The 9,310-nt window shown below is 45.2% G+C and overlaps 1 long non-coding RNA gene across 1 annotated transcript; it reads left to right on the top strand.

Annotated features, from left to right (window-relative positions):
• The first annotated feature begins 7,512 nt into the window (after nt 1–7,512).
• On the top strand, nt 7,513–9,031 carry LOC141586954 (uncharacterized). Its single transcript, XR_012519662.1, has 2 exons — nt 7,513–7,779; nt 8,500–9,031. It is a non-coding gene; the product is annotated as an uncharacterized LOC141586954 (long non-coding RNA).
• The last annotated feature ends 279 nt before the right edge of the window (nt 9,032–9,310 follow it).

The following is a 9,310-nucleotide window of genomic DNA, read 5'->3' as shown; positions in this document are numbered from 1 at the left end:
GACTCTGGTGGATGCTTTGTCTTATGCCGCTTTGGAAACAAAGATCGACTGTATAAAGATGTTCCAGAAGGGGGAGCATTCGGCCTGGGATTTAGGAGCTGAAGAGGGGAGGCTTGCTGCTACTTTTCCAGATGGTCTGAATCTAGACGTACTGTCTGGCTTGGTGGAGCCTGGTACTGTTTCTGCTGATGACCCAGGCGCTGAGGAAGAGGTGAATTCTCCTGCTCCTGATGCTCAGGCTGCTGCTCCTGAAGATGTGGTGCATATTAACGTAGATTAGTATTTTTCTGCATCTGAAAGACTTATGCTGTGTTTAGTCAGTTTTTGGCCCTACGGGGCATAACATCTTTATTTTGAACAGTTTATGTACTTTTGTCCGCTCGTGCGGACATGCTTTGCTTTGTGACTTAAGTATTTCCTCTTGACTATCTTTTTGTGTCGTACCGTTTCTGGTGCTTTGATTTGTGCATGCACGTCGTTTGTTTGGCCATCGCTGATAGATTGCTGGCTAAGGGGTCTAGTATGCCCACTCGTCCGGAGGAGCCAGGCTTGCGTGGGTGCTAATGCATCGCGGGAGGCTGCTTGTCCCGGTTGTACGTGCTTAGCCACAGACACACGCCTTCTGTAGTGAATACAAGCTCTGCCAGATTAGTTTGCATTTTATTTTCTTGGCTTACTTGAAAATATTTCAAATTATACTCGATGGTTTTGCAATTTAAAGTTTTGTTAGAATTTAAAATACGAACAAGGCTTTTAGAACCGGAAATGTTGGATTAAAAATAACGTTTTTAGAGCCAGAAAACATTCAGACTCAGGAGATATCTAGACCCAGAGAAATATAAAAAATAGAAAAATATTTTAGAAGCAGGAAAATATCTTTTTAGAGCCAGAAGAATTTTTGGAGGCATAAAAGTATTCAGAGACAGAAAAATATTGAGCGGAAAATATGTAAGGCAATATCTAGAACCCGGGTCAAATTTGTATCGTAGGTGAGTACCGGTTGTTGACCTTCTTTGGTGACTTTAAATAAAATATTTTTTCAAGTGGGTGATATTCCGGATCCGGGAACCATTTGCCCTTCCATAGTCATGAGTCGGTAGGCTCCATTTCCAATCGTGCTTTCTACTTGGTATGGCCCCTCCCGATTGTAGGCAAATTTCCCCGTCTGGTTCTTGGTATTCTGGAAGACTTTCCTTAGGACCAGATCTCCCACCTGCAGAGTTCTTACTTTTACGTTCTTGTTGTAGCTTTTAGCCACGATCATTGGTAGGAAGCCATCCCGATTTGGGCGCCGGTTACGAGTTCGTCTATCGTGTCCAGTGCTTGCCATTTCCACCGGTTCCGATCTTCTCGTGATGCACCCATATCGTGGGTTGGGACCACGACTTCGGATGGGATGATCGCTTCGCTCCGAACACTAGGCTGAAAGGGGTTTGCCCCGTTGCAACCTTTGGTGTGGTTACATCGGCCCGAGAACCGAGAGGTAGTTCTTACGCCCATTTGCCCCAATCTCTTCTAGTTTCTTTTTCAAGTTTTCAATGATAATCTTATTCTTTGGATTCACTTGTCCGTTGGATTTGGGGTTCTGGGAGTAGATTTACGCAACGAGATGTTCCACCTAGCACAAAAAGCCTCGATCTTATTTCCAATGAATTGGGACCCATTATCACATATAATTTCAGATGGAATGCCAAACCTGCATATGATATTGCGTTTAATGAAAGATATCACCTGGGTTTTACGTAACCTTCGGGAGGATGATTCTGCTTCTATCCATTTGGAAAAGTAATCCGTCATGGCGAACATGTAGACTTTGTTTCCTGGTGCTCTGGGTAATGGTCCTACAATATCCATTCCCCATTTCATGAAAGGCCATGGTGAGATAACCTTGTGCGAGGCTCTGTTGGCCGGTGGCTAACATGGGCGTGTCTCTGCGGCGTCGCATTTTTGCGAATTCCATGACATCTTTGCGCATTGTGGGCCGAAGTACCCCTGCCTCGGTGCCTTGTTGGACAGGCTCTCTGCCCCCTGCATGGTTTCCACATTCTCCACCTTGTGGATAGCATGCAAAACGACTGAGACTCTTCCCGATCCAGGCACCTGAGGTAGGGTCCAGCGTGGGACTTCCTGAAAAGAACATTATCGATTAGTAGGAATCTGGATGCTCTCATTTTAAAGCCTCTTACCTCCTTTTTATCTGCCGGTAGTACGTCATTCTGCAACCAGTCTAGGTAGGGCTTCCTCCAGTCTGGGGTACTTTCTTCGCTGCTGGTGCTGCACACTTTTTCTGCTTCCTGCTGAGATTTTAGTGTTGCTGGCTCCAGCACGTGGACAATTGGTATTGTTGAAATAGTTCCTGTTTTGAAGGTTGCCCCCAGGGTGGCTAGTGCATCTGCTTCTGCATTCTGCTCCCTGGGGATTTGCTTGATGTTGAATGTGATAAATTTGACTTTCAGCTCCTTGGCTACATCTAAATATGCTATCATCCACAGGATCCCCGGCTTCATGCGATCATTCACATGGTTAACTATAAGCTTAGAATCACTGCAAACACGAAGGTGTCGATTTTCAGATCGAGCCAGCTTCGGACCCAGGATTAGTGCCTCGTATTCTCGCCGTTGTTTGTGGCTTTGAATTCACATCGTACGGCCTGGACTATGAGGTCTCCTTGGGGTGATTTGAGGACCAGCCCTACTCCTGCTCCCTTGGCGTTTGAGGCTCCGTCCACATGTAACTCCCACACCTGTTCTCCTTTGTCTTCTTCCCGATTCGGGATGTCTGTTCGGCCTGGGTCCGGATTCTTTGAGAGTCGGACCAAAAGTCGCGAGCACGAGACTTTATGGCTGTTCGGGGTTCAAACTTCAAATCGTATCCGCTCAAGTGCACGGACCATTTAGCCATTCGTCCTGACAACTCTGGTTTTCTCATGATAGTTTTAAGAGGATAATTAGTTATCACGAAATTGTATGAGATTCAAAGTAGGGACGCGATTTATAGGATGCGATATGAAGTGCGAAGGACGAGTTTTTCCAGTGATGTGTGCACTGGTCTCTGCCGAAAGCGAGAGACTTACGATGTAGTATACTTGGATCTTTGTGATCCTTCCTGCTCTCGTACTAGCACCGCACCGACCGCCGCTATACCTGGGCGATGAGATATAGGAAGTGGCTCTCCCGCTCGGTTTCGACGGGAGAGGTGGGGTCTTGAGATAGCGTTTCGACTCTGGAATGCTTTTTCGTGGTCGTCCGTCCATTCAAATTTTTGGCTTTTCCCGAGAATATCATAGAATAGCCTGCACTGTCTCGAGGATCGGATATGAATCGTTTAATGCGCCACTCTTCCATCGGTATTTGGACGTCTTTTGGTTTCTGCGGTGATTCCGTTTTGGATTGCTCTTATCTCTCGGTCTTGGCTTCTATTCCCCTCTGGGTCACCATGTACCCTAGGAACTTTCCACTTTGGATACTCCGAAGGTGCACTTCGTAGGATTCGACTTCATTTGGTATTTCCTTAGGGTATTGAAAGTTTCTTCCAGTCTTTGGTGGTCTTTGTGAAGCTCAACTTGATTTGACGACCATATCGTCTATATATACTTCCATAGTTTTGCCTATTTGTTCTTTGAACATCATGTTTACCACCTACGGTAGGTAGATCTGCATTTTTCGGTCAAAAGGCATGACATTATAACAATAGATACCTCTCTCGGATCGAACGCTTGTCTTTTCCTGGTCACTGGGGTGCATCTTTATCTGGTTATATCCGCTCCAGGCATCCAAGAATGTCGGCATCTCGTGGCTGCGGTAGCATCTACCATGGCGTCTATGTGTGGTAGAGGAAATGGATCCTTTGGGCAAGCTTTGTTTAAGTCCGTGAAATCGACGCTTGACCCTCCACTTGCCGTTCTTCTTTGGGACCACTACCACATTAGACAACCACTCGGATATTTCACTTCACGGATCTTTCCAGCCAGCGACAAGCGGATTATCCACTTCTTGATTTATGACCTGGTTTCTTTCGAAAGCAAACTTTCTTCTTTTACTGCATGCGGGTTTATGGCTTGGATCCACACTTAGCTTGTGAGTTATCACATTTGGGTCTATCCCTATCATGTCATCATGTGACCAAGCAAAGCAATCTATGTTAGTTCTCAACAATGTAGAACGAGTTCTTCACGAATCTTACCTCTACATTCGGATCCAATGAGAACAGTTCGCTCCGGTGCAAATGAATCCAGATGACTTCGTCTAGTTACACTGCTTTGAGGTTCAATGTACTCATCCTGGATGCGCTGGCTCTGTAATTGCTATGCGGGTGCACCTGTTGTTGGCTTCAGAGCCACCTTGTAGCAATCCTTAGCTTCTTCCTGGTCCCCACGTATTTCTTGCACCCCCCAAGGTGTTGGAAACTTCAGGCATTGGTGGTACGTTGAGGGAATTGCTTTCATCTCGTGGATCCGGGGCACTGCCAAGGATTACATTGTAAGTAGAGGGCCCATCAATAACCAAATATCTTACCTGTTTGTTTATGCCTCCGGCGTAGGTTGGGATGATGATTTCTCTAGGAGTGCTTTGTCTCGCCATTTGAAAACCAACCAAGGGAACTGCCTTCTTTGCTAGATCTTTTTCGGTGAATCCCATTCCTTTGAGTGTTTCCATCATGATTAAGTTGACGGAGCTTCCGGTATCCACCAGGATCTTTTTTACCTTGCAATTTCCTATGGGAAGCGTGATGATTAGAGCGTCGTGGTGCTGTTCTGGAGTAGATCCTGCGTCAGTTTCGTCGAAGGTGACTGATGGCGGTTCTGATGGTTAACCTGCAGAGCTTTACGTCTGTCTCCCTTTAGCCCTGGCTGCGTGCCTTTTAGCTGAGAGTAAGTCGGCCCCACACAACTCCGATCCACCCAGTAATGACATTCACAATTCTAGAGCAAAGAGGAGGAGGAGAGGGCAGAACCTGATCCGCTGAATTTACTCTCGTTGTGTTTCTGGGGAGGAGGTGATCCAGGTTTCCTTGGTCATAGTGGAATTTGACTTCCTTTCTGAGGGAGTGGCATTCATCGGTGTTGTGAGTGTTGCTGCCGTGGAACTCACACTTTTTGCCTGTGTCTCTGCTGCTGGGGTTTCCTTCTGGAAGTTTTGGCCATCTGACTCTGCGTCCCAGCTCCTTCAAGGCTTTGAATAATCCTGCAAGGTTGGTAGTGAAACCATACTCACTTACTTTCGGAGGCAGATCTGCTTCTGACTTTCCTTCTGAGCTGCCAGAAACTTTATTCACGTTCCTGCTGTAGGGTTTGGATCTCTCGCTTTTCTTCTCTGTAGGAGCCTTTCTGGGTACTGGGTCTGAATCATAAGTGCTTCTTACAGGTGCAGCGTCTTCCTCCAGCCTCATGACAGCGATTGGCTTCGACTGCACCTCCTCAAAGGTAGTGCATGGATGCATGGTTAACTCCTTGTATAATGTGAGTCTGGTGCGACCCCGTGACTTGTATAGCGGTTGCTATATCACACCTCGGAATTGACACCTTTTCTTTGTTGAACCGGTTCAAGAAATCACGGGTGGATTCCTCAAATCCTTGCACCCCGTAGATAGGTCGTTTGATGCCTTCTCTGGCTTTCTCTGTTGTGAATCGCTTTGAAGGCATTGACTAGGTCGGCGAAAGGTGGATATGCTTTTGTTTGGTAAGCCGACGAACCACTGCAGTACGCTCTGACGAGTGTTGATCCGAAAACCTTGCACATGCAAACCTCCTTTAAAGATCCGATTCACGGTTATCACCATCATTTTCTGCTTGTAGTGGTTGATATGGTCAAGTGGATCTGAGGTCCCGTCATAGAGTGTCATAGCTGGCGGCACACATCCTTTAGGAACACCGATTAGCGCTATGTCATCCACGAAAGGTGAGTCTGCGTAGCTGTCTTTGGCTGCTTTCTCCGGCGGACGGACTCGCACAGTATCCTATACATTAGCTCCCTCGGCTCTGGTACTTTGCTCGTGAGTTACCCGCTCTGCAAGAGGGTTAAAACAAAGGGAAGGAACCGGCGGTGTACCTCCTAGCCAGGGTGCTCCGAAAGTTGGCACGATCTTTGGATGACCGTTCTGGTGTTGCAGCGATTATGGATCCAGGCTGCCATCCTGGTGTCTGCTGTACTCCTCCGGTCCAGGCTCCACTGGTGAACTGGCTGCAGGATGGAATTGCTGTGTTGGAGACAGGTCCAGATTGCCATCCTGGTGTCTGGTGTGCGGGGGTACCTAAAAAAGGTGGAAGGTCAGATCCAGAAGGGGTGCTAAATAAAGCGTTACCTGTTGTCTGCTGCAGACTGGGTGGATTATCAAATGACAGACATCCCAATCCTCTTGGCTCGATTGGTTCGCTAGGCGCTACTCCTGCAAGATCCAGCCTAGTAACTAGTTCTGATGGGATCGGACGACCCAGTCCTCCACCGCCCCAGTTACGGCGGAGCCTCCGGTCTTGTCTTTGGTTTGGACTGGACTGCCGTCACGATTTGAGCCATCATATTCTGGTTGTCTTTCCTCAGATCTTCAACAGCCCGACGCAGAATGTCCATCCCCTGAATCATCACCTGCATCGGATCAAGTGCTGGAGGTCCTCTGCTTCGGAGAACTTCTGCGCCTGAACTTTCCTGGGTCGGGCTTCTGGATGCCGCTTCGCCTCCTCTGCTTTGAAATTTGCTTTCTCTTTGGTTTGGGATCAATGCACTGTTGCCTTGGGAATCTGCGGTGGTTTCGAGGTGGGGCATGGCTCGGTCGACATCTTTGGCGAGAATCATTTGGTTTGGATCTTTGGGATGCTGTTGACCAGTCCTGCATGATCGAAGTAGCTCCTGCCGCGGAAGATAGGGCTGACATACTCTGGCTGCTGGAAGGACTCTGACTGGTTCTAGACATTGTGATGGCTGGTTCGGTTTTTGCGAGGCTCGGCTATAGAAAATGATCACTATGCCCCACGGTGGGCGCCAAACTGTTTTGGTAAAAATTTACCGACTATGGATTAATTATGTGAGTGATAGTGATTATCCTTAATGCCAATTACGTTTGAAGTACGAACGAAAGGAATGATGAAATAAAGATAAACGAAGAGAAGGACACGGAGGATTTTTGGTGACGCGGAAAACCCGGTGTGGGAACAACCGCGGGGGGAGTCGAAATCCCGCCAACTATTGCACTATAATCGAGATTTTATGAACAAGTAAGGAAATACAAGTATAATGTCGCTAGATAATGATCAACAATTGCCACTGATTTTTTGGGTGAAGTTACTGCTCGATGATACTTCTGAATGCCCCTCATACGTTGCTTTTCTCTTGTTTTTATAGCTGTTGGAATCGCCACTTAGGGTTTGAAGGCTGCTCCTGCTTCTGTTGCGGAAGTCCTGGTCAACTCCCTAAGGAATAGGGAGTAGTTGTTGACATGGTCTCTCCTTTTCTTTATACGTGGGCTTTAATCTTATACAAGTTGTGTTTGTTTACTTTTTATCCCATGGTCCACAATGCGCCACCTCAGCAATCCATCTCTCGCCTCTTCCTTCAATTGTCGCGAGCCACGTTGGCTTCCCTGGTCGCTTTTTCTCGCCAATAATACTCTGCCATGTCACGGATAGTAAATGACATTTTTATCCATAACAGTAGATGGGTACTACTGAATACTGATTAGGTCATATCTCCATATCAGGGAAGATGTTATTCTTTCTTTTATATATTCCTAATATATACATATTTGTGTGTCTGTGTGTGTAGAGTTAACACATTCATATGTAATGATGTAAGTTGTCAAGTTATTCTTTTATTCATTCAATTGTTAACATTGCATCATATGAGATTGAATTTATGCATTTTCACAAGTCTTGCTGACTTGATATTTGCTGTTTTTATCGAATGTCTCTTTCCGCTGCTTTGATTCATGGTTCCTGAATTGGTATTCATTTGTTTCTGTGGAAAGTCTTTTTTCACTGCTTTGATTAATGTTTCCGATTTTTTTAAAGTGAATTAAATCCTCTGCAAAGCTAGTACTTGGTTGCAATTTTTGACTGATGTAGTAGTTGAATTATGGAGTGTAAGATTGTGAATTATAGCCTGAACCCTTATGTAGTATTTCTGAGTCTTTGCACTTACTGTTTCATGTATAATAATTGAAATAAACCCTTCAGCATGCCTGTTTTGTATAACAATAGAATGCCAACCACATAAAGCTATAGGACTACAGACGCAATCTTGCCCTTTGTGTTAACAACAGTCGGTAGATATATTTATTTGCGATTCATGTATTTTTCTTGCGATATTTAGCTCTCTATATAGTGTGCTACTTTGAGGGTTCTTGAGTAATATAATTCACCAAGGGATGCAAATATAAAAGGTAAAAAGGAACAAAATCTGACTATTCTTGTGATAGAACCTTCCTTGGGTCAATAGAGTCTGGCATTCTCAGTTCTCAGTTCTGGACGTTCGTGGAGTGATTCAGAACTTCATTCTGTTCTTCATTCAGCAACAGAGTGATTCACCAGGACTTACAGCAACAATCTGGTTTGGTCCATCTCTTGAATTCCAGGGCATTGGCGCGCCGGATGAGGGGGTATCTGCAATCTTAAAGTATCTAACTGTACCCAGAACATCTTAAAGAAATGACAAGGCATCCATAGCAACATCTTGCCGTAGTATTGGCTTCATCCTTCTCCGTCATTCAGATCATGACATTTCAATACTATGCACTGTCAGTTCACTGACCTTTTGAGTTTGCCTTGAGGCGGACCTCTTAATACTCTTTCGAGTAGAAATTATCCTTTTACTTTTAATGGGGTTCATTGATATTTTGAGATGGTTACACTTTTTCTGATATAGAAATGAGGGTGTAACTGTTGAAGCTTTAACATGTCTCAGGCGAAGTAACCGTGATGTTTTCTTGCTGGATTTGTAATTGGTTACGACTTGCACTGCATTTGTTGCAATGTCCTGGAACATATACCAATTTCCGTCCTTTTGTTTATGTGTAGAAGTGCAAAGCAAATGCTTCCGAATTTTGCCCTCCCCGTCTTAATTTGTTGGGATTGTTTTTCTGTACAGCGGACATTGTATTCGACTATCGACAGAAGGTGACCAGATCCTTTCAGTACTTACAAGAAGGTTATTACATTGCTCCCTATTTTTGGTATGAAACCTCTTCGTATCTACGGCTTTTTATGTCCCTGGAAACAAATTTATACTCCGTATTTTATAGCATCTATTTTCTGATTAGTCTGCTTCATGTACTACTGTAGGCTTTATGTTATCTTAGGACTCATAAATAGTCCATATGATGA

Source organism: Silene latifolia, chromosome 6 (assembly GCF_048544455.1).
Source record: "Silene latifolia isolate original U9 population chromosome 6, ASM4854445v1, whole genome shotgun sequence".
In the NCBI taxonomy this organism is placed as follows: Eukaryota; Viridiplantae; Streptophyta; class Magnoliopsida; order Caryophyllales; family Caryophyllaceae; genus Silene; species Silene latifolia.
This window is presented reverse-complemented; position numbering and strand designations above follow the sequence as displayed.